This window comes from Dromiciops gliroides, chromosome 4 (genome assembly GCF_019393635.1).
Source record: "Dromiciops gliroides isolate mDroGli1 chromosome 4, mDroGli1.pri, whole genome shotgun sequence".
Classification (NCBI taxonomy): Eukaryota; Metazoa; Chordata; class Mammalia; order Microbiotheria; family Microbiotheriidae; genus Dromiciops; species Dromiciops gliroides.
In genome coordinates this window covers 357,695,812-357,722,107 of record NC_057864.1, presented here as the reverse complement: position 1 = coordinate 357,722,107, position 26,296 = coordinate 357,695,812, and the positions used below count along the sequence as shown (strand labels likewise).

Here is a 26,296-nt window from a genome sequence, read left to right as displayed (position 1 = left end):
CACAATCTATGAAAGGCTGGGGTGAGGAGACAGGTATCTAATGGGGGGAGAGTGAGATAAGTAAAAAGGAGACACAAGTTCAAAGTAAGTTGAGAACCAGGGAAAAAGTGCTGTGAAAAATTTGAGGAAGGAAGGATCATTTTCACTTGAACCAGACAGAGGAGTTTTCATGTAGGAGTTAGTAACTTCAGTGAACCTTGAAGGAATGAAAGTATTGCTCTCTGGTTCATTCTTTTTTTTCTGTAGGGCAATGAGGATTAAGTGACTTGCCCAGGGTCACATATAGTAAGTGTCAAGTGTCTGAGGCTGGATTTGAACTCAGGTCTTCCTGAATCTGGGGCTGGTGCTTTATCCACTGCACCACCTAGCTGCCCCCTCTATAGTTTATTCTTATACTAGTCCTCTGATAATAATAATAGTCCCCATTTATAAAGCATTCAACAGTTTAAAAAATGCTAAAATTTTACCAAGTATTAAGATTTTATGAGATTTGTTGTTTTTCATTTGTGTCCAAATCTTTGTGATCCCTTTTGGGGTTATCTTGGCAGAGATACTGGAATGGTTTGTCATTTCCTTCTCCAACTCATTTTACAGATGAAGAAACTGAGGCAAGCAGGGTTAATTTACTTGCCCAGAGTCACATAGCTATTAAGTATCTGAGGCCAGACTTGAACCCAGGAAGCTGAGTTTTCCTGACTGCAGGCCTAGCACTCTAGTCACAGCACCACCTATTAAAGTTTTATAAGATAGGCAATATGATTATCACTACATAATACAGATGAGGAAACTAAGATTCAGATAGGTAACACAATTTTTCCAAAGTTACTATAGCTATGAAGTGGCAGAATGTACACTAAAATTTAGGGTTCCTTGTCCAAATCCACTGCTCTTTTAATAACAATAGTTAACATTTATATAGCACGTACTATGTGCTAGGCACTATGCTAAGTGCTTTACAATTACTATCTCATTTGATCCTCACAATAACCTTGGGAGGTTAAACTGCTATTATTATCCCCATTTTTTCAGGTGAAGAAACTGACATAAACTGGGGTTAAGAGACTTACCCAGGGCCACACAGCTTGTAAGTGTCTGAGGCTGAATTTGAACTCAGATCTTTCTTATTCTAGGTTTGGAGCTCTATCCATTGTGCCACCAACTTGCTTCATTATGCTTCCTCTCCAGCAAAGATATTAGACCGCTGTTGTTTCAACAGGCTCTATATGGGTCGTATCTACAGAAAATGGATGGCAGAAACAGTAATAGCCAACCATGCCTCATGGCATTCCTTTGACCTTAGACCCCAAGGCTCAACAGAAGGGGCTGCTTCAAGTATGGAAGTAGAAGAAAGAGAATTGGCTTTTCATGGCTACTTAGCTAAAAGTGTCAAGAAAGTTAGACTGGGTGCTCTTTGCCATGATGAAATGACTAAGATGATGTCTATGCCCCCAAACATTTTCTGACCTTGCCAACTCTTCTGAATAGAGTCCTCCTGCCACCTGTGTTAGTAAGGTGTGGGAACTCCATTCCCAAAGAATTAACACTTGGTGTTGGGCGTATGTCACCCCACTTCTGAATTGAAACCTTCCTGTTCTTTGGCATGTACTCCTATGCTCCTTTCCCTCCCCTATCAAGGGCTTCTACTGTCATGCCAAACACATCCTGGCACTGGAGGGTAGCCTGTGGGAACAGGTTTCTCTCAGATACAGACTCTTCCTCTAACAACTAATATTCCCGAAATCGGTCTGTATTTACCCTATGGCAATGAGGTAGCATGGCATGGAGCATATAAAACTGGTGTTGGAGCTAAGAAGACCTGAGTTCAAATATAGTCTCCAATATATATTGCTGTAATACTTGCTTAAAACACGCTATATATTTAACCTGTAATTTATATATAGGAACAGTGGAATATACTTATCTGTGTAAATCAGTACACATTTGTGTATGTTGTCTGTCCTTTGTTTGTGAAGAAGACCATTGATATCATGGGGTGATATCTTGACTTATGCATGAATTGGATTAAAGTGAGGAAGATTTGTACAAAGCTGTCAGCCTCAATCTTTTTTCCAGAGTCATCAAAGTCCAGTGGTACGATAAAAATCAGGGGTAGCTAGATGGCGCAGTGGATAAAGCACCAGCCCTGGATTCTTCAGGAGGACTTGAGTTCAAATCTAGCCTCACTTAACCCTCATTGCCACACCAAAAAAAAAAAAAAAAAAAGGATGAAAATCAAGGCAACTGGCAACTGGTGATAGCTATGGATGATGCAATGGATGACGTTGATATCTTCAGTGTTTCACCAAGTTCTAAGTGTCCAACAGTGCCTGCTTCAGTCACCTACATTGCCATTTGAACGAATTGTTCGCATCTGCCCATTCCACTTAGGGAAGTCTTCACATGCTTGGTATAGACATCCCCCAAATTCCTCTATGGATATGATGCCTGTCAGTTACCCTCAGCCTGGTTTAGCCCATCTGTTGAGACGGTTTACCTAGGTGTGGCTACTGAATGTGCTACAGCTTCTTGGAGCCACTGGTAAGAAGACTTCAGTGAAGGTGGACACCAAAGGTGGATGAGCAACCCTGAAAAGGGTTCCACAAACCCTTACCACTTTGGTGTTAGTGCTCCCTGAAAACCCCATCCACCCCTGTTTTTGGATATATGAATATAATGAACATAAAATTTTAGCTTAATGGTAGCTGGCATTTTTAAGTCATGATTTTTTCCAGTGATACATCCTTTTGTCCCTGATAACAACTATTTTAAATGTGAAAATTATTTGTTCAAATTTCTTTTCTTGCTATCTATATATAGAAACAATAACAAGAGTAATTAATGTTTCACCATTTCACTTCCAGTTTACAAAATTAAAGTGTTAGATGATCAAATCTATCTAGTATCTGCAATTAGCACCAGTTCTGCAGCTGCTCTCCTCTCCTTTGCTAGAATGCATGCTCCTTTCTTGGAGCTGTTGTTTTGTGTAATGCACGTGATGTTCAATCCTCAGAATACATCTTCCAAATAAATGTGACTTCTTTTTTTTCTCTTTAAGGCCAAAATTGAGAGGCGCCATATTGAGATTTTCAGAATTAAAGTCATGCTTTTAGAGCCCATATTTCTGTTATAGTGGATAGAATCAGCAGCTTTGTCAGTTTCACTGTCATTGTTACACTATGCTTTCCAGATGTTTAGATGTGGCATTGACAGGAAATGTCATGGCTTGAGTGTCATTTTTTTCCACCAATAGAGAGTATGAGCAATAATAGAGGCACCTTGGAATTGCAGGGTTATCTATCAGTTTCCCACAAAGATCTTCAGAAAAATTATATGCATATGTCATCTGGGAAAAAGATACTGCCATCAGCAATTTGGGGATAATTAAAAATGTGTTACAACTCATACAGATATTTAATATTTGAATAAAACACAAAGAGTCTTTTGTTAATCTGAGCCTCAAAGCTCTTTTGTCTATATGCTTAGATCCCAATGTCATTAATATGATTTTGAAAGCTTAAAAATATGACCATTGTTGAAAAACACATTCTACTAATGATATCTAATGAGACTTCTTTCATTGATAAAGAGCTTTTAAAAATTAAACACTTCCACACCTTCTCAAACACACAAATTTCAGATTAGAAGACAAAGAATTTTAAGAGCTAGAAGGAAACCTCAAGTTCACTTAGCTCAATTGTTACTTTTTCTTTTTTTAAAGTGATGTTTAGCTTCATTTCAAATAAAATACATCTTGGTGTTTTGTTTTGTTGTTTTTCATGGTGCGTGTCTTCTTTTTAGTTTACATTTTACAAGATAGCAGTTTCATCATTAATGCCAGTAACCAGGTCACAGGTCAACTATCTAAATAGATCTAGGAAGGACTCACACTAATTCTTACTTCCTTCAAACTAGAAATAATACTGAAATGTAGGTTCTCCAGGTTCACACCTGCAATTTTCACCAAGAAACAAACAAAAAAGGCTGTTCTAATTCTACTTACTTTTTCTAGAAATCAATTACTATGGAAAATTATAAACATGAGTCTGATTATGTTACATTTTTTTTCCTTTCAGGGAGTGGTTAAGTTGGGAACTTTAAAATTTATTTTATAATTTTATTTTAGGGGATTTATTTACTTTTTGTTCTGAACTTATCAAACTTCACATGAGATGGGCATTTCCATATGCATAGAAAAGCAAAATAAAAGGATTATACATGAAAGTGTGAGTTTCTATTATGCGCAACTTATGTTTCTTTTAAAATATATAATAAATTCGAGATGTAGCTTTCTCAGCTGTTTTGTTTAACTGTGATTCTTTCTGGCCTTTCTTCTATATTTTCTGTGCATTTTTAAACCCTCTTTCTTTTCTTTTTTGTTCTTTTTGTTTTTGTTACTGTATACCATCCATACTACACTCATTAGGAGGGAAAAAATTGAAAAAATGTCCTCATAACATATATGTATAGTCAAGGAAAATAAATTGGGAATAGTGTAATTTCTGAAATTATAGTAGGAGAAAAATTACCATAGGCTTAGACACATTAGAGAGTACTAAGATAATTCATTTACTAAGGACTTATTTTTTTTCTGGGGCAATGAGGGTTAAGTGACTTACCCAAGGTCACACAGCTAGTAAGTGTCAAGTGTCTGAGACTGGATTTGAACTCAGGACCTCCTGAATCCAGGGCCGATGCTTTATCCACTGTGTCACCTAGCTGCCCTACTAAGGACTTCTAATGAGTCCATTTCAAAGGAGGCAAAACAGAAGAGTGCCATCCCCCCCAAAATACTATTCAGTTTGTTCTGGGAATAAATGTTTGTTTATGCTTCCAACCAGAAGTCAAACTTTCTATCACAGGTTTCTGGAGGATTCATAAGAATGATTCTGATTTTTTTTTTTTTACTCGTAATGTGGACTCAAAAGACAATATGGATAAGGGTTAGAAATTTGACCTGATAGTCAGAAATATCTATTTTCAGATATGACTTTTGACATATACTGCTGGGTGATCCTGGACAAATCACTTCATTTCTCATTGTCCAAACAACTTTCTAAGACTTGAAATCACAGAAAAGCAGTCAAATTGCATGAGCTGAAGTTCTTCCACAAAACCTCCCCATAGTGAAGAAATTACAAGTCCAGTCCAAAACCAAAATTGCAGGCTTTTGCAAAACAACTAGGGAGTGACACAAATATTCAAGGACAAGAGGGAGCCTCTGAAAAGGGGAAGTGTTTCCCTCTGGACCTCAGTTTGCTCCTCTATAAAATCACAGGGTTGATCTTGATGTTTTCTAAGGTTCTTTCTTACAATAGACTGATAAAAGATCCCCTCTACTGTATATACATGTGTGTATGTGTATATTTCTATGGATATATACATATAAATACACACACGTATATATATACATACACCCCCACACACATATATATTCACATACATATACACATAACTAGCTATACAAAAGAGCATATGACATATGGCAAATGATCAGGACAGATAAATGAATAACTGGATATTAAATAGATACAGGGATTGAGAAGAGTGAGTTCTAGGGGGCAGCTAGGTGGCACAGTGGATAAATCACTGGCCCTGGATTCAGGAGGACCTGAATTCAAATCCAGCCTCAGACTCTTGACACTTACTAGCTGTGTGACCTTGGGCAAGTCACTTAACCCCCATTGCCCCAGAAAAACAAAGAAAAAGAAAAGGAGAAGAGTGAGTTCTTTTTATAAGCTAAGGTAGTCACAGAAACATTCTTACATGTACTAGTCTTAAAACTAGGCTTCTGAAAAAAGCTAAGAATTCAGAAGTAGGAGGAGAGGCTCTCAATTGTGTGTAGAAGGAGGCAGAAAAGAAAGATTGAGTAAACAATGATGCAAGAGGATTCCCTTGGGCAATTAGTAATAGGACATATGCTTAAAAGGTAAACTGGGAATAGGTTGTTGACCTGTCATGTCAGGCTAAGGAGTATGGATATTATTCTGTAAGCAATAGGGAGCCACCAAATATTACTGAAGAGATTAGTAATGTGATATTTTAGACAATCTAATCTGCTCACAGTATTCAGGATGGACTTAAAGCAAACATGTTAGATGTATAAGAATATTTGGATAATATTACAATAGAACAAATCAAGATTTAATAAAAACATTGACTAGGATAGTATTGACAGGAATGGAAAGGAAGGGAAATGATGGAAAGGAAGAGTAGTACAAAGGAAATATTTAAGTCTGAATGCATATTTTAAGAAGGTTGAATTTTATTTCTAGGAAGCCCCTTCCCAAATCTATGAAAGTAACCTTCATCTCATCTCACACTTCAACTTCCTTCCAAATATCCCTATCTGGCTATCACACTGGCCTCACAAATTCCATATATCCAAAAGAGAACTGTATCATCTCTCTGTTTTTCCCCACTTACAGGAAGTTGGTAGTTCATGTGATGAGAGATGGGAATAACATATGGAGAACACAACCCTTCAAATTAAAAACACCTAGAGGAAAGTCATCACTATACTAATTAGCTCCTCTGTAAGTAACTGTAGAAGAATATAGACACAAACCACAAAGGACATAGGACAAAAAGAGCTATGGATGACTTTTGATGTGTATCAATAGCAGGAATGCTCAATTAAAATAGATCACAGATTCACCAAAATAATGAAATCAATCTCCCCACTATGTCCACAGTAGCCAAGTATAATTATTATATTTAAAATATAATCATGGGAGGGCAAGTAACTTATTATATCATAGTACTTAGTGTTTATCACCGCCCCTAGAATTGAAATGAAATCTAAAGAAAACAATGCAAAATGGAAAGTCGACAGCAATGAATTGGATACCTTGACAACTCTCAGTAAGCCATACTCCAAATGTAGTTAAATTAGATGTGTTTTTGAAAAATAAATCATAGACTAGAAATAGTTATACAAATAATTGAGTCCAAAATTAGTTCTTTCCCTTGAAATATCCAGATAATTATGGAAACAAAAATATGGAAAATGGTCTTAATTAACCTCAAGAAAGTTAAGTGGTATCACCAGATATCAGGAATTATAAATTAAAATGATGTTCTTTAGTGCATCATTTTACAAGGCACTTGCTTAGCTTTTTATTTCATTTCATTTTGGTGCTGGACAGGTTTGAACATCTTATGAAATGTTGGTAGGTAGAAGCTTGCCTCTAATAGTTCTATTTCCAATAGAATCTCAATATAAATTTCTTGATTGATAATGATAAAACATATCATGGACTTTTTTTCCTACTGTAGTGAGAGAGGTTGATAGTACAGTATTAAGTCTATGAAGAAATGATTTGATCTTAGATATAATCAGATCCATAGCTTAGGCCTATCATTCCTTCTTAGTATCTTAGCATTTCTGTCCATTCATTTCATTCATGTCTGACTTCTTCATGACTCCGTTTGTGGTTTTCTTGGCAAATATATTGAAATAGTTTGCCAGTTCCTTTTCCAGTTCATTTTATAGATGAGGAAACTGAGGCTCACAGGCTAAGTGATTTCCCCAGGGTCACACAGCTTGTAAATGTTAGGCCAGATTTGAACTCAGGAAGATAAGTCTTACTAACTCCAGGACTGGAATTCCATCCACTTCACCATCTAGCTGCCTAGTACCTCTGACTTTAAAATTCTAGGTTATCCTATACTGATTTCTAAAGGTTATCTATAGTCTCTGCTCAAAAGCAACATCAAACAAAAGAAACAAAATGTTATTGTTTTCCTGACTTTCTTCAGTCATTTAAGTTGATCAACTTTAAGGCATCTTTGAGATAATCCAGTCTAGCCCCTTAGTTTATGTTATAAAACAGGATAATGAGGCCCAGGTAAAGAAGGGGATTTGTCCAGGTCATAGACTATCCAATGACAGATTTAAGACTAGAACCCATATGTTCGGACTTGTAGCAAGTCAGTAATCATCTTACTACAATATGGCTTTCTTAAGATAAACTCTAGAAGTAAGGGGAGAGAGAGAGACCTGCTCATATCACTCCTCTATTCAAAAGTCCCCACTGGCTATTTACTGTCTACTGGCATTCCAGGCCCTCCACTCTATCTTTCCAATCATCTCCCAGTCTATTTTTCCATGTACCCTCTCTGTCTGGCAAAATGGCCCATTCTTTGTACCTCGTAAATAGGGAATTTTCAACCCAGTTACTTAACGGCACAGTTTCTTACATCTGGAAAGTTCTACCTTACCCTGCTGGATTCCTACTCATTATTTACATTTCAACTCAAGAACCACCTCTTCCCTGAAGGCTTCCCTGATTCCCATGTGTGGACAATTTTCTCCCTTGGACTTCTTATAGCACTTTGTTTTAAACCTCTATTTAAAACAGTTTGCAGTCTTAAGGGACCATAAATTTAAAGTTAGAAGACTAGAAAGTATATCATCCAATCCCCTGACTTGACAGATCAGAAAATAGACCCAGAAAGCTCAAGTAACACGAGTAGTAAAGGACAAAAAAGATTTAAACTCAGTTACTCTGAATAATCTATATATCTCTACATATGTATATATGTGTATACATATATATATATAGTGTGTATACATATGTGTGTGTGTGTGTGTATATATATATATAGTAGAAGCTTAAATGCTTGCTGAATTGAAGTCAGGAGGAGAGCCATAAGCTTAGTACTCATAACCCTTATGACTTACCTCCTATAACGTCTTTCTATTTCAAATGTAGTAACAAAATTGTTTATGTAAATTGAATGTCACATCTTCCATCACTGAAAGGAGAAAAGTCAGAAACAGGATTGCTATTGGTTTTCAAAAAACAATAATAAAAATCAAGGACCAAAAAAATGACACTGTTTGTTATCATATGAGGAATTGATAAAAGAATTTAGACTAGAAAAAATAAAGAAAAGCACTCATTCAATTGGGGCAGTAAAATAATGAGTAGAGATCGATTAAGCATGCAAACCCCATGGAAGCAACATCTACTGGATGCTTTGCATTTTATCTTTCTAACCTTTTTTATCTCCAAAAGACACAACTTTCCATGTAATGCATACCAAAACAAGGAAGTACTATGACTTTACAAGCAATACTTCAAATGACAAGAGACAAAAGCTGAGCTGTCCTCAAAGGAAAAAAAAAAAGTGATCACCAACTAGAGAAATGGTCAAAATGCTATTCAAGAGCAAGTCTGCACAGTATAGAGATTACACATGTAAAACAAACAGTTTGAGTCAGATATACTTTGTAACCTTTCTCTGCAACATGAAACAAATAAAAATCATAAGAACTATCAGGTCCCGTTGTTATCTCAGGCTTAAAATAATCAAAAGAACTTTTTTATCTTAAAAAAAACAACCCTTCCTGTCTTCCAGACTTCCATATTTATGCTAAGAGCATGACCATTCTTCAAATCTTTAATACTCCACTCATCCTGTCAGTTTAAGACTTGTCAATGAAAACATCTCCAGAAACATCTCTCAAAAACATCCCTCCTATTCTCTTCACTCACATACCCACCTTTTTGGTTCAGATATCATCACTTCCTGCCTGAATTATTGAAAAAGCTTCCTATGTGGTTTCTTTGCCTCCAGTCTCCTTTGTTATCAATCTATTTTTTTACATGAAGTGATATTCCTAAAGCACAAATTTCATCACATCACTCCCCTGTTAAACTCTAGAATAAAAAACAAATTATCTGTTTGACATTTCAAAACTTTCACCAAACATGCTTATTCAATGACTAATTAACAGACTATGACTGATTGCCTGGCCCCAACCTACCTTCATAGCCTTTTTACATATTACTCCACTCCATGTACAGTTACATATATTAGTGTGGTCAAACTGGTTTTAATTTGTTCATCACATATATCACATCACTTTCATACCTTTGCACTGACTCTCCATCTTGCCTGGAAAGAACTCCTACTCTTTATGGTCACTTCTTAGAATTACTAATTTCCTTCAAAGTTCAGCTCAAATTCCACCTCCTTCACATGTACTTTCCCAACTAGCTATTAGTGCCTCCCTTAAGAAATTACCATTTTTTATTTTGTACATATTTTGTATTTTCTTATGTTGATACATGTTGCATTCCTCCACTCCCAATCCAACCTTGAATAGAATGTAAGTTCCTTGAGGGGAGGGATTGTTTCATTTTTACCTTTGTATGCCTGGAACCTAGCCCTCTGTGCACCAGGCATTATTTGTCTTGGATACAGTGGATACTTAATAAATGCTTTCTGATTGGCCGATTGGTTTTGTTATCTTTTTCTTTGGGGCTTATCCTGCCTTCTATTTGATGGTGGTCCATGGTATAACTGACTACAAAGACAATGAATCATGACCTTTGTAGGATGTCTATAACCCTGAAACATTTGATATTACTTCTTTTCTCTTACATGTCCAATCAGGGAAGAAAATAAGTAATGAAAATAAAAGAGTTTTTATTTCAACTGAGAACTGAGGTTATCTGAGCATGTAATTAAAGGGAACTTTAATGAACATGTAAGCCTAAAAAGATATTTTATTTAATCTCTGCTCCATTTCCATTATACATGAGAATAAAGGAATCCAGAGTTCTGTATTCTGATTCTTTGAACTCCTAAGTTGTTTCAAATTTGGTTGTTTTACCTTGAGTTATAATCTTATTATTCTCCCACTTAATTAAACCACATATCAAAGCTTAACTGAAGATCAGAGTATACAGTTCCCCATAATAATCACCTCCCAAACACATTAACTATAATTTCCATTTTTATCTACCTTTGAGTTTTGTTTCTGGTTATGGGGATATAGTAGAGATATATAAGGGGATACAATAGAGCAAACAAGTGCCTTTGTAGACCACCTAATTCCAATCAACTCATTTTACAAATGATAAAATCAAACCCTAGAGAGGAATTTGCCCCTGATGCTTTCTGACTGAATGAGCAAGATTCCATGGCTATACCTCATGCCTGAAATTCTCTCCTTCATCATCCCTTCCTTCTGATTTTCCTCAAGTCCCAGTTCAAATGTCATCTTCTACTCAAAGCCCTTCCTGATTTACTTTAATTTTAGCATCTTCCATTTGTTGATTACTTCTGCCATATATTGTTTGAACATGATTGTCTTTACATTGTCTCTCCCATTAAAGTTGACTTTTTTTTTTTTTTGCGGGGCAATGAGGGTTAAGTGACTTGCCCAGTGTCACACAGCTAGTAAGTGTCAAATGTCTGAAGGCGGATTTGAACTCATATATTCCTGAATCCAGGGCTGGTGCTATATCCACTGTGCCACCTAGCTGCCCCCCTAAATGTGACTTCTTAAAAGCAAAAACTGTGCCTTTCTTCCCCCTTCCAAATTTAGCATAATTCCTGGCACATAGTATGTACTTAATGAATGCTTATTGACTGACTGTTATGTAGTGTTCATGTCAAAGCCAGAATTAGCCCAGGTTATGTAACAATTCAGGCCTCTTTCTATTTTACTAAGCTATCTCAAAGCAAGGAACTCCATTCTAAACTTTTCTTCTGAGAAAAGTTAAAAGTTGCTCAACACTGTCAGATCATAAGTTTGTATTGGATTATCACAGGGAAAAAAAATGTTACTGCCACATCAACCTTGAGAAATTATATCAAAGGAGGAAACCAAGTCTGACATGTAGGCAGCCAGAGCAATATCTACTGCTACACTGCTGAAACTTGCCAGTCAGCGGATATCTGAGGCTTTGTTTTCCAGACAAAGAGAATGTCACTTGTAACATGCTCATTATAAAAGGTTTTTAGCTCACTTTAAAATATTCTTCTTTTATTAAATAACCAAAAAATGGGATATATGCTTTGAAAGAAATTCTTAAATTTTCAAAATTTATTTAATTCTGAATATTTTAATTCAAAATTCATTAATTCTGTTGCTAAAAGGAAATTATTATGCATCTAAAACAGAAATGGAAACAAGTCTTTGAGTCATCAACTCATGTCTTTGGTTTAAAATTAAAAACTCTTCTGGTTAATAGATTCTTTTATACTTTTTTTTTTTTGGTGAGGCAATTGGGGTTAAGTGACTTGCCCAAGGTCACACAGCTAGTTAAGTGTCAAATGTCGGAGGTTGGATTTGAACTCAGGTCCTCCTGAATCCAGGGTCAGTGCTCTATCCACTGCACCACCTAGCTGCCCCTTGTACATTTATTAATACCTTTTCTCAGACCCAAAATCTGCCATGGGTCTTCTATACCACTGAAGTCAAATTCTTTCCGTCAGGTTCCATATTGACTGAGAAATTCACAAATTAATATTATCTATGCTGTGTTTTTATTTTGTTAAAAAAAAGCAGTTACATTTTAGTTTGGTTCTGGCTTACACTTGACAGATTTTCAAGCTGAGAAGTTGAAACTTCCATATATGTCCACAGTGAATAATAAAAATACCTGTCTCTCTATACACAGAATAAATGTATCCTTTTATTTTTAACATTAATTATAATTATTTAATATATTTTTGTTCATCAAATATTTTATTTCAGTTTACTATAAAAAATACCCTCCTCCTTAGACAGACACCACAATAATACCTTGGCTTTCACCCCTCACTTAAAAAAAATCAACTAAAAACAATCTGATGCTTAAAATAAAATATAGGAATTGTTTCTCAATCAGACTTTAGTCAAGAATATATCTCTATTTCTTTCTGTCAATATTTTTGATCCTGGAGATTGGGAAAGGGAGGGAAAGATATTGTCAGTAGTCTACAGACATATTTAGTTTTCTAGTTACACCATAAATAGAAAGGACTGCATTGTTGAAGACACAGCACACAGAAAGTCTAACTAGAATAAAATTCTTAGCTAGCCAACAAGGAGAAAGAAAGAAAAGGAGGGCATGAGGGAAGTATAATGAAAAAAAGATTGGTTCTGAGTCAGGAGAAACTAGGGTTCAAATTCCACCTCTGGCACTTCCTAGCTTTGTGAGTAAAGGCAAATCACTTAACATCTCTGAGCCAGAGGGTTACTGTAAGGATCTGATGTGTTATATGCAAAGTGCTTTTCAAATCTTAAAGTGGTATGTGAGCTTGTATTATAATTCCCATTTGTATTCACATGTGAACCTTATAGCTAGAGAGAAAAAGAGGAAATGAAGAAATGGGCAAATTATCAGTATAAAAAACGAAAGCAGATTTTATTTTCTTGGTTTGTATGAACTAACCTGGTTGATTTTACTGACAATATTCCCTGAGACAATGTCCCCACTTCAGTTTGCCCAAGAGACATTTCTAAAATGGAAAACCACACTTTTCTTCCTTCCTTCCTTCCTTCCTTCCTTCCTTCCTTCCTTCCTTCCTTCCTTCCTTCCTTCCTTCCTTCCTTCCTTCCTTCCTTCCTTCCTTCCTTCCTTCCTTCCTTCCTTCCTTCCTTCCTTCCTTCTTTCCTTCCTTCCTTTCTTTCTTTTCTTTTTCGTGGGGGCAATGAGGGTTAAGTGACTTGCCCAGGGTCACGCATCTAGTGTCAAGTGTCTGAGGCCGGCTTTGAACTCAGGTCCTTCTGAATCCATGGCTGGTGCTTTATCCACTGTGCCACCTAGCTGCCCCCAAGCACACTTTTTCTAGTAGTGAATAATCCTAAACAATTAAAGGGTTAGGGACTAAAAATCTCAGTCAATTCTCAGTGCATTCTAAGCCTAGTCAAATGCATTTTCCCTAATATATAACATTAAATGGGAGAAGTACACATTGTTTTTTTATCATAGTCAAATTTCTACAAACTAAAAAATTGTTAATATATTGTGACATGGTACTGGAGCATATCCAGACCATCTAAGATAGAGTGACCAGCTTCTGGGAGAAACATTCCGTGTTCTCTATAATGTGTGTATGTAGGAGAGTAGACATATGATAACCTTCTATCATTATGTGACTCTTTTCCTTAATATGTTTGAAGTTCTCTTTTGTTTTGCAATGGCAGAATTTTAGTTCATCAATTCTGCTGCCCTTTAAAAAATTTCCATTCTCACTCTTCCTCTACCAATAAGCAAATATAAATGTGTTTGAGTATATATGTATACATATAGATAAATATAGATATAAATATAGGCATAGGCAAAGATATATATGTTATATATATACATAGAGAGAAAGATACACACACAAATATATATGTTGCTAGTTATTCTTATTTTTGAATTTGTTGTTTGTGGGATTATATATATACATATATTTATATATACACACATACATATTGCACACATATATACATATATAATACAGATACACACACATATATAAGTGTATATAAATATGTATGCATATATGTATATGTGCATATCTAGCTATATCTGCAAAAGTATGTATATAGCCACTTGTCACATCCTTGCTTTTTATTCTCCAATTTCTCCCATTTCACTATTCAAAATAAAACCCAAATCCCTATGTATCTGTTTTTGGAAATGACTAAATTTCTTTGTGTAATTGTGTCATCTCTCTTATTAATTTACAGCCTATGGTATTTTTTTCTGATCAGTATTTCTATTAAAATTAACATTCTGCCCAGTGATATTAACTTTTCTTTCAAACAAGCCATATGAACTTGTATCAGATTTCATAAAAGAGATCATTAAAAAGCCTCACACAAGAACAAGTGAGAAGATAATTCAGAATCTTGCCACGGGGTTAAGAAGAAATAGCAGTCATTTTAGGCTGACAGTCATTAGACAGTAGCCAAAAGATGAAGATCACATATTAGCTGATTAAGTTCAAATGTTCCCTGTGGAGAAAAATTACAAATTTTCACACTAGTCAATACACTGTCCTACAAATTGCTGTTGTGAAATGTATGTGTTATTAGTTACTCAATACTGGTTTCAAAGAATTTGTAAGGCTCTCTATGTGAACAGTAAGCAACAAATTGAGAGATGTCTTATACAACCTAAGCAGAGTCAGTTAAATGAGGTCCTAGGATTGACAAGATGGTAGAATAGTTGTTTTAAGTATAACTTGTCAACCTAACAACCTGAAAATATGAGGATATGTGTCAAATCATGAGTAATTCAAGCAAAATCAACAAGATAACACAAAGGTACCTCAAGTTGGCCTTACAGAACAGCATCAGAAAACTAATTTTCCCTAGCATTAACCCAATTCACAAAGCATGCCCAGCCAGCACAAGCAACCACACTATGTAAGGTTATATATGTGTCTGACAATTTTTCAAAGCTAAAGTACTTCAGTATTTAAATGTAATGGAACTAGAAAACCAATAGTGGTCATTCCTTCCTTCCTTCCTTCCTTCCTTCCTTCCTTCCTTCCTTCCTTCCTTCCTTCCTTCCTTCCTTCCTTCCTTCCTTCCTTCCTTCCTTCCTTCCTTCCTTCCTTCCTTCCTTCCTTCCTTCCTTCCTTCCCTCTCTTCCCTTCTTCCTTCCTTCCTCCCTTTCAGTCAGGAAACCAACAAGGCACTTACAAGCCCCAAATAAGAGAGGTTGTTAACTTCCAATATTAGGTATTTATACAGGAGAAAGGTTTATTCTACAAGAGTGGAAGAAGAACAAGTCCTAAAATAAGGAGGATAACTAGCAACAAGTTATTCAGAATACACAGTGAAAAAAAAGAGACAAAAGGTTCAAGAGAAAAAGAGTTGGCATAAACCTAGTTCTTAAGCAGCTAAACTAAAAGTGAAATTCATAAAAGCACAAGGAAAAACATAGTAAGAATTTTTTAAAGCCACAACACAATGAATAGGCATTATAATTTAAAAGAAAGTGAACCAAGAGCCTCTATTGAAAAAGAAAAAAAAGAAATTTTAAAGATTTTCCCCAAATCTCAGAAGAGCAGTGATAGAAGATTGTACAGAAATAACTAAAGGATGCAAATAGGTTTTCTTCCTCCCCCCCCCCACAAGTAAAAACCTGAATACCATGCTGATTCAAAGAAATAGTGTAAGAACACTGCCTAGAACTTCTGAGAAGAGACAAGAAAATACTAAATAATCAATTCCACAGATTACAACCAGAGAAAAGTACTTCAATATCTAAGGCAGGTAGTGGCTAATTTGAAAATTTCTAAATTGACCAACAACTTATATTAATGACTTTCTCCTCACTTTCATGAATGAATCTCTCTTCTATAGGCTTTTTGTGACTATGCTTTCCCATAGTTTTCATTTTACCCATCTTATCACTCCTTAGTCTGTTTTTCTGGGGCTGTTATTGCTAATTTAGAAAGACGGTAGCTGTTTCAGTTGAGTAATGAAGACAGAAGCTAGACTACAAAGAGATGAGAAATGAATGGGAGAAAATGAAGTGAAAATATCCAAAACAGATAATTTTTAGAAGTGTGTGTGTGTGTGTGTGTGTGTGTGTGTGTGTGTGTGTGTGTGTGTGTGAGAGAGAGAGAGAGAGAGAGAGAGAGAGAGAGAGAGAGAGAGCGAGAGACAGAGAGAGCGAGAGACAGAGACAGAGACACAGAAAGAGATAGAGACAGAAAGAGAGGCAGAGAAAGACACAGAAACACAGAGACAGAGAGAATGAAAGACAGATGAGACATGGAGATAATACAGATAGATATTCAGTGTGAGAGAAAGGTGAATATAGAGAGGGGCAGCTAGGTGGTACAGTGGATAGAGCACTGGCCCTAGAGTCAGAAGGACCTGAATTCAAATCTGATCTCAGACACTTGACACTTGCTAGCTACGTGACTCTGGGCAAGTCACTTAACCCTAAATGCCTCACCCCCCCAAAAAAAAGATGAATATAGAGAAATCTATATTCAAGGGGATGAAATTAATAGTGCATGTAGAGGGATTGGTCTTGGTGAGGAAAAGAACCATTTTATCTAAAGGAAGAGACATCAGGGATGATGACAAAGGCTCTGTGAAATATAGAGAATGTGAATAGAAGGATCTCCTGGCAAACTGCTTCTATTTTTCCAGTAGAGTATGAGGTGAGGTCCTTTGAGGAGAAGGTGGAAGAATGCTTTGATGTGGGGGTATTAAAGAGAGATGACAAGGTTTGGAACAGCCACTGTGGGGAATGTGAAAGAGAAACAATTAGGGAAGAATAAAACTGTTGCCTTGCCCAAGGGCCCAATTGGTATTAATCATATAGATTGGAAGTAGATCCAGTCAGCTCAGTCTCACAACTTCCAGCACCATTCAGAAGCACTTGAGAAGTAGAAAAAACAGATTATGGTAGAGAACCTTATCCAGGGTTGAAGTTTCTAGATGTAAACAGTGGTAGTATAAGGGAGAAAAGGATATGAAACTAGAGAATAGTTTAATATTGAACTGATCAACTACAGGATAAAAACTGGGAAGGAAGCAAGAGATTAGGGGTGACAATTTGGGCAAATTATGAGAGGGCTGATCCTATAAGCAAGAGGACTAATTTTTGAGGTTCCTGATGCTCATTGAGTAATGTAGAAAAGTAACACTGCTTTTATGTAGCTAAAAATAGTAGTGAATAATAGTGAATTGATGTTCAAAAACAGAATTACTCTTCTTGTTATTCTTATAAAATAGATACTATACATTAATTTCAAATGTGCACTTAACAGCGACAACAACTTACATATTACAAGATTTATTGGGGTCAAAAGCACAGGACATTTCTAAAACTATCCCTGCCTCTGGATACCATTTTGTATCTTTAAAAAGACAACTAGTCAATATGCCTTTGTTGTTGCAATATTCTACTGAAGTCAAATGTTTTTTCATAATAATTGTGATCAGCTGTGAATTCATGTGCTTTTCTATTACTGCATTCAAAAAAAGATAAATCCATATGCTTTGGAAATTTTAAAACTCAGTATCAAATGTTGGAAGGCAAACCTTATGTAAATTTCACCTCATATTGATTTTTTCTTTCCATCATATTCATAGTGAAGTCAAGTCATGCAAAGAAAATCAATAACTAAACATTAGGGAGGCATTGTTCATACAAGCCTTTGCCACTTCTTTGCATAACTATCCCTGATATTTTATTTCCCATCTTATATAATGGGGCAAGTTGAAAAATATTTGACTGAATAAATTAAATATTTTACCTATGAAGATTAAAAAAAAGTTTAGACACTCCATTTTTTATTCTCTATATTTCATCAATAACAACCATTTAAAAACACATTCCACAGTTACTATTGAATAGAATGGCATAATAGAATAGTGTTTTACAAAGATGTTTGCTAATCTGATGGGTTGGGGAGATTATTGTCTCTCAGGTTTGAAATACCTAGCAACCTAGGTAAATTCAGTAAAACTTATCCCCAGATTGGATAAAAAGTAATGAAATTTTAAGACATAGCAAGTTTTAAAGACCATCTAATAAAGCCCAAAGTAGTTTCAATTTGATTTGGTGGATAGAGGACCCACATCAAGGAAATCACTTTAATGAAATAAGATCTTCATGTCTTTAGATTGGGCCTTTGGCTTTTCTTAAAATGAACCACACTTGGTTAAGACATTAAAACATTATATGAAATTATACCTTACTACAAATAAGTCGATCAGATCCTCACTTGAGAATAGATTTTGATATGTAAACAAATTGTAGAAGTAGAGGTAAGGGAAATACTTAAGAGGAGAAAAGAAAAAGGAAGGTAAAGTGTTGGGAAATTCTTATCTAATTTATTATTTTGCCTAAAATCTGTCTTGCATGTGATGGTGTATATTCCACTGATAATTAAAAGTCTTGGCAAAGCCAATGCCCATGTAATGCTATCTAGGGAACTTCTATTTTTATAGAATTAAAATTTGGATAATGAAACTAAGTCTTAGAGAGGTTAACTGAATTGCTGTGTTTCCACATTAGGCCTGTTATTTGAACCCATAGCTTTTGACTTCAAATCTTGCTAAATTTCAATTATAACCATGAATTACCAAAATTATGACTACCTGTGCATTCAGAAGTAAGTAATTCTATGTGCTGTCCCTTGTTCTAATGATTTTATTTATTAAACCAGGATTTTTCATCAGCTTCTTTATTGCCTATTAGTTTTATGTTCATTCAAATTCTGATCTGGGAAATTAGGATGGCTATATCATGATTGGTTCAGGAACCTCAATTTAAAGATAATCTGTTTTTACTTCTTTGTATATCCTCTCTCAAATACATACCTTACTGAAATCAGTCTCATTTTGTCTTCCTCCCAATCTACCAGAGATTACTGTGTTCATAATTTTTGCAGAGACAGGTTTTTGTTAAATTGCTCTCTTGCTTTAGTGCTGGACACTCAGATGTACACGAGAAACAAACCTACCACTTTTATGTTTATTCAATAAGCTCCCTCCCCCTCCAAAAAAATGAACTGAGCATAAAATATTACCGAAATATTTTTGAATCTTATTTCACTTTTCCTGTAAGTTAATACCAGGGATAGAGGTAAAAGTGATGTTGTAGGTTTTCATGATACTGGTATAAAAGAATTGGGAGAGACACTTAGAAAACTTTAACTCAAAAGGAAACAAAAAAAGAAAGCAAAGTATTTTAGCCACATGTCACATCATTAGACTTGGCTTTCAAATAACTGTAAAGAGCTAACACCTCATAGAGTGTCCTCCACTTTCACTGTCTACACAACCACCTTTGTATCATCTTAAATTTGTTTTTTACATTGTGGTTGCCAAAGGGCTCTCCCACAAATTATTTCATAAGATCCTCAAAACAACCATAAGATATAGATATTATTATACTCATTTTACCAATAGGCAAATGGAGAGTTGATTTTAAGTAATTTGTTGACAGTCACATGAAAGTAAGTGAGAGACCTATAGCAGGACTAGAATATGGGGCTTCGGATTGACTCTCTTAACAACAAAAATAAATAATATTTATATAGTGCTTTAAAATTACCAAAGCTCTTTAAAATTATTATCTCATGGGAGCAGCTAGGTGATACAGTGGGTAAAGCACCAGCCCTGGAATCAAGAGAACCTGAGTTCAATTCTGGCCTCAGTTAACACTTCCTAGATGTGTGACCCTGGGCAAGTCACTTAACCCTCATTGCCCCACAAATATATATATATATATATACTCACATACACACACACACACACACACACACACACATATATATGTATATAATCTCACTTTATCCCCACAACAATTCTTGGAAGTAGGTGCTATTATTATCCCCATTTTCAGATGAGGAAACTGAGACATAGAGAGGCAAGTGTCTGAGGCCAGATGTGAACTCATATTTTCCTAACTCCATATCCAGCTCTCTATCCGCTACATCCACCTAGCTGTTTCTGTACCAAAAATATGTGTTATTTGTTCCCTATATACAGTATATCAATGTAGAGCAATTTCAATAGCTCAGCAAAACCTCCATTGCATTAAAAACATAGTGGAGAAAGAATACAGAAAATATAATAAACCAGCAGAATTGTGCTTGGATATTGGGAGCAGCATTCTTTATATTTCTTTGGAACGATTGTACAATTGGAGTTTTAGAGTTTCTCTTGTCCTACTCTGCCACTAATACCATGTTCTAATCTATATTCCTGGGATTGGACTTTCCTATTCATTGTAGATAAAATTTTGCTCACATATAGGAATAATAATAATTTAGTGTTTAATACTTTGCAAAGCATTGGTATATTAATTATATTCATTGAATCTCACATTGGAGATATGGCAAATAATATCACCTCCATTTTGCAGATGAAAAAACTGAGGCTCAAAATCATTAAATGGCTTGCCCAATATCACAGAGTTAGCCAACATTAGACCTGTAATCCAAATCTAAGCATCTTGAAAACAACTTCAGTGATCTTCTCACTACTATAATATGCTGCCTTCCAATTCCTAGCATAGTAGGTGCTTAATAAATGTTTCTTTACTAAGAATAAAACCATTCATAGGAACAGGGAAAGGGGCTGGCTCTGTGATTTCACAGGTATAGGGAACTCCTATGTGAGGCAACTTCAACCCTCAACACAGGTTGACAAGTTCACTTTAACTTAGGTTTTCGAACATTGCTTGGGGCACCAAGAGGACAAGTTAGTACAGGGTCAGGCAAGAAATATGTGTCAGAAGTAGGATTTTAACCTAGGTCTTTTTCTTTAATTTTTAATTAAATTTTTTTTTTTGCAGGGCAATGAGGGTTAAGTGACTTACCCAGGGTCACACAGCTAGTGTCAAGTGTTTGAGGCCAGATTTGAACTCAGGTCCTCCAAGACCAGTGCTTTATCCTACAAAATGGCCATTAATTTTATCTATCTATTTATCTATTTATCTATCTATCTGTCTGTCTGCCTGTCTGTCTGTCTGTCTGTCTATCTGTCTATCTATCTATCTATCTATCTATCTATCTGTCTGTCTGTTTGTTTATTTATATGCTTGTTTGTTTATTTATTTTTTCAGGGAAATTGGGGTTAAGTGACTTGCCCAGGGTCACACAGCTAGTAAGCGTCAAGTGTCTGAGGCCACGTTTGAATTCAGGCCCTCCTGAATCCAGGGCTGGTGCTTTATCCACTGCCCCACCTAGCTGCCCCATCCTATCTATTAATATAGAGCATTCACTGAACCCTTGGAGAGGAAATGCATTCTATGTAATGAAAAAAATACATGCTTATATATTAAAAAATCATTTGGTATTGGAAAGGTAAATGCTATAATTTCAGATTCAGTATCCTAATAAAATAGTTCTAGAAGCCTTAAAAAGCATATCAGAAACACCTGCTGGTTCCATCTAGGGATAATATAAATAAATAAGGAACAGAGAGCTTATTAATAAGCAACCTTAAGCTAAAGCATGGTATTTAGTCAACATTTGTAAGAGATTCCATGCAAAGATTAATTTAATAAAGGTTAAAAGAGACAAATATGAATTCAACTGCTAACTTAAAGCAACAAGCTCATGACTGACTTAAGGGAAGGTAAAGCTATGGTCTATGTGGACTGGGGCCAGGAAGTTGAAGAGAACATGGCTAATGCTTAACTGAGTCTCAAAGGATTATATCCCGGACTCCTAGGTAGGCCATCATAATTTCCCATAAATTGTTAGACCCCTGCTACATATTAATAGAATATCATGCCATGTCTGAGTTCTAATCATTAGTCTTATTTTTCTTTCGAAATTACCCTTGACACACTAAGCAGTTTGCCTACTGCTTCAATGAAAAGTTCTTTTAACTACTGTGACTGTCATAAATGAAGATAACATATTGAGTAGCTTGCTCGATGTTCAAAGAATAATTAATTTACTAGTAATTTGGGGGTATATCAAATTTTCAATATTTCACTCAGAGGCAATAAGATCCATTTAGTTCTAAACATTCAGGACTTTGGGAGTTTGAATGTGTAGGTGTTCTAAATGTTCATCTTTTTAGCTATAACAATGGCCTGAAGGAATAACTATGTTTGAATAAGTACCTAATTCTCTGCCAAAAGTGACTTAGGCTGCCAGCATGATGTCAAAATAGTTCATTCAAATTCTTAAAAATTAGGTGAACCTGTTTTTTTGGTATTTTATTTTAAATAGCTGATTAGTTTTTCCCCCTTAACAATAGTTATTATGATGTTTTATATACCTATTTCTTGAGCCTGGAAGGAAATACCTGATGAATATAGAGACCTGTATGATATGTATTCAAAATGTGAAGAATGATAATGATGAGTGGCTAACATGGAACTGTGTTTTGCATATTTCACATGCATAATTGATATCAAATTGCTTGCCTTTTCAAGGAGAAAGGAAGGGCTAGAGGAAGGAAAAGAATTTGGAACTTAAATTTTTTTAAAGAATGAATGTTCAAAATGTTTTTACAAGTTATTAGGAAACATTTAATGAAATAAATGAACAGATATTGGGGAAATGACAAATAATAATTAATTAAATATTCATCCATTATATTATCACACTATGTTCAATAAAAGTCCTACTTCACTGCCTCATCCTGGCTTTGAATGCTACCCTGAGTTCTCAAATTCTTTCAGTAATGGTCAGACTAACTAAATTCAGATAGCTTCAGTTACTAGCAATATGGGACTCTAGCAATGATATTCTTGACTACAGATTTTATTTTTTTTTTTGTGGGGAAATGAGGATCAAGTGACTTGCCCAGGGTCATTCAGCTAGTAAGTGTCAAGTGTCTGACACCAAATTTGAACTCGGGTCCTCCTGAATCCAGGGCTGGTCCTTTATCTACTGAGCTACCTAGCTGCCTCTTGATGATAAAAATTCATGAAACTATCTACTAAATACATAGAGTCTACAATTTCTGTCAGTAAAGTATCCATATGGATGAAAACATAAATTCTGAAATAATGAAATATTCAGTATTTGGCTCCTGCCTTCCCAAAGCTTTCAGTCTAATAAAAATAGGTGATGTTGGTGTTCATAGTAAAGGACAAACAGGCCCTGTTTTCCAACTGATGCATTTCATATAAAACTTGCATGTATTCTTTTCTGTCATTTCCATTTTCTATATAATATTCTGATACTCATGGAAGAAGAGATAACTAAATAATTTTAATCTTTTTTTTTTTTTAGTGAGGCAATTGGGGTTAAGTGACTTGCCCAGGGTCACACAGCTAGTGTTAAGTGTCTGAGGCCAGATTTGAACTCAGGTACTCCTGACTCCAGGGCTGGTGCTCTATCCACTGAGCCACCTAGCTGCCCTAACTAAATAATTTTAGGGGGAGAAGCAATGGTAAACAAAACAGTCACATGAAACCCCTTTGAAATGGAAAGAGATAGATAGATGACAGGCAGATAGATAGGTAGGTAGATATATGGATAGATAGATGGATGATAAATAGAAAGATATATAGATATGATAGAGATAGAAATAGAGATATAGATATATAGATATATGTATGTAATTTTGCTTTAAATACACTTAGAGCACATAATGACTACCTACTATATAAAAATATGTAATAAATATATCATCCTGTTATACAATGTTAAAATTATTATTTTCTTTGGAATATATCAAGACTACCCACATTCCAAACTGAACACATTCTGATCAACATGTGGGTTCCACATACATTATTGAAATGGCCACTGTGCTACAGTTTAATTATGTCCCCTGTAATCTGTTGATACAATTACCTTCAAGCTGCAAGAAACAGCTAAAAAGTATAATTAAGGATTTTATCTACCAGTGGGGGGAAAAGAGCCTCGCTTAAAACTTACTTTAAATTCATTATCAGCTCTTCTTCAGGTGAATTGAAGCTTCCAAATTGGAAAATTACATGATATGTAATGGCTGTAGATATACATACTGGTTGAGCCAATGCACATATTCTATCTGACAAATCAAATATATCACTGCTCAGGGAGGACCCATAACAAAACTTTGCTTCTGACTAATCTGCAGCTACGTGCAAGATTTGGCTAAATCACAATTGAAATTGGAAGCCATATCAGAGACAGGAGAACCTCCTAAAAGTTAATCATAATGAAACAATCATTTGGAATAACTTGACAGGAAGACCAGTCAGAATCAGTGATAAATTTAAGTCATTCACTTCCATTTAAAATACAGTTTTATTATGCCCAAGGATCTATCCATTGCTCTACTTAACTATTCTCAACTAAACTATTTCTAGGTATGGTACTGTTCTTGCTGGGCCTTCTTTAAGGTAGGTTCTTTAAAGTACTAACACTTGAGAAATTAATGCCTTAAAAAAAAGTTTTCTCTATAAAAAGTTAACCACTTTCACCCGCTTTGCAGATGCAGGCACCAGGAGTCCTAGTCTTGGTTTTGTCTGCCAGATGCCAATCCCCACCACCTCTGCTTCCGCTGTCACCCCTAGCCCAGGCATCTGTGGCCATGGCCAATCCCAGCACTTTGATATCGCCTTTGATAACAAGCCCCTTAGCTGGGTTACTTTCAAGCTCTTTGAAGACAAGGTTCCAAAGACAACAAAATACTTCTGTGCTCTGAGCACTTGAGAGAAGGGCTTTGGTTATGTGGAAATTTATTTTGATTTGAGGACCCTACCTTTGCCCTGAGATTAGAAAGCCTTAAGCCCTCAGGGTCTCTTCTGTGTGAGAGGTGCTGGTGCCCCTCCCCCTCCACTTCAGCTGAGCCAAAAAGCCCTGTGGGCTGTATGAGACCCCAGGTCAGACAGCCGGAGGGAAAAAGCCCTCAGCTCCCTCCGACTTGAGCGGATCTATCCCAGAGATCCTGGGCTTGTCCAGGCTGGGCTCTGGCATAGCCTGTGCCGAGGCACATGATGCTCGAGCGTCTACCCAGCCCCAGCCGCAGCTCTGGCTGGTGGATTAGCTTGGTCTGTGGGGGTGCAAAATAAAAAAAAAGCCCTGACATTTGAGTGGAGAAAAGGAAAATATATATATAGGCTTGGGAATTAGACTCAGGGGGCGGAAGGACAAGATAGGTGGCCAGTGGACAAGATTAAAGGAGGCTGACAAGATTAGAAGGATGGAGGAGAGGGGCTGCAAAGGAGGCCAAAAGACAAAACTGAGGGAGCAGACAGACAGAACAGGAGGCAGTGGAGAACACAGAAGCAGTCAGCACAGGGTACAGGTTGGAGAAAGCGAAGAATAAGAGAACACTAAGGAGAGGAAAGTTAGAGGCAGGGGGATTTACAAAGTAAAAGGGGCTCGGGTTAGAAAGAAAGTAGTTGAGCGGTGAAAGTGGGACATACCCTAAGGCAAGAGGTGGGCGGCTATGGCCCCTATTGTATTAAAAAAAGTACCAGGTGGAAAGGCAGGAGCAGTCAGGTTGTACATTTTATTTCCCTGTATTCTTAATTTTAAATAGTATCTCATAAATAAACTCTGCTTTGATTATTTAGTTTAGAGGCTTCTTAATCTTTTGCTTATCAATTTTGGGAGTGGAGCAGTGTGGTGGAACTTTATAAAAGGCCTGTATTAAGACAATAGCAGTCAGATAGCCAGTTAGTCAAAAGTCCCCAGATTAGTCCTCCAGTTAGATTAGACCACCCAAATTAGGCCAGTAAATCAAATATTTCCACAGTTACAAGGGATCCTGCTTTCATAGAATCATTCCTAGGTACATGGGCCAGGGTAGTGACTTCACACGCCATAATGGCACTGGTGGCAATTTCTCCCCATCTCTGGGGAGAAATTTGCTGATGAGAACTTCATCCTGAAGCACACTGGTCCTGGCATCTTGTCCATGGCAAATGCTGGACCCAGCACAAATGGCTCCCAGTTTTCCATCTGTATTGCTAAGACTGATTGGTTGGATGGCAATCATGCTGTCTTCGGCCAAGTAAAAGAACGGATGAATATTGTGGAAGCCATGGAGCGTTTCAGTTCTCAGGATGGCAAGACCAGCAAGAAGATCACCATTGATGACTGCGGACAACTCTTATAAGTTTTCTGTTTTGTTTTTTGT

General features: G+C 36.1%; 1 protein-coding gene and 1 pseudogene across 2 annotated transcripts in view; one reads left to right on the top strand and one right to left on the bottom strand.

The window, feature by feature from the left end:
- The window catches only part of NKAIN2 (sodium/potassium transporting ATPase interacting 2), a 1,311,503-nt gene that overhangs the window by 1,130,536 nt on the left and 154,671 nt on the right, over positions 1-26,296 (bottom strand). The gene's annotated exons all lie outside the window — the stretch shown is intronic.
- Positions 1,224-26,275, top strand: LOC122753485 (annotated as a pseudogene).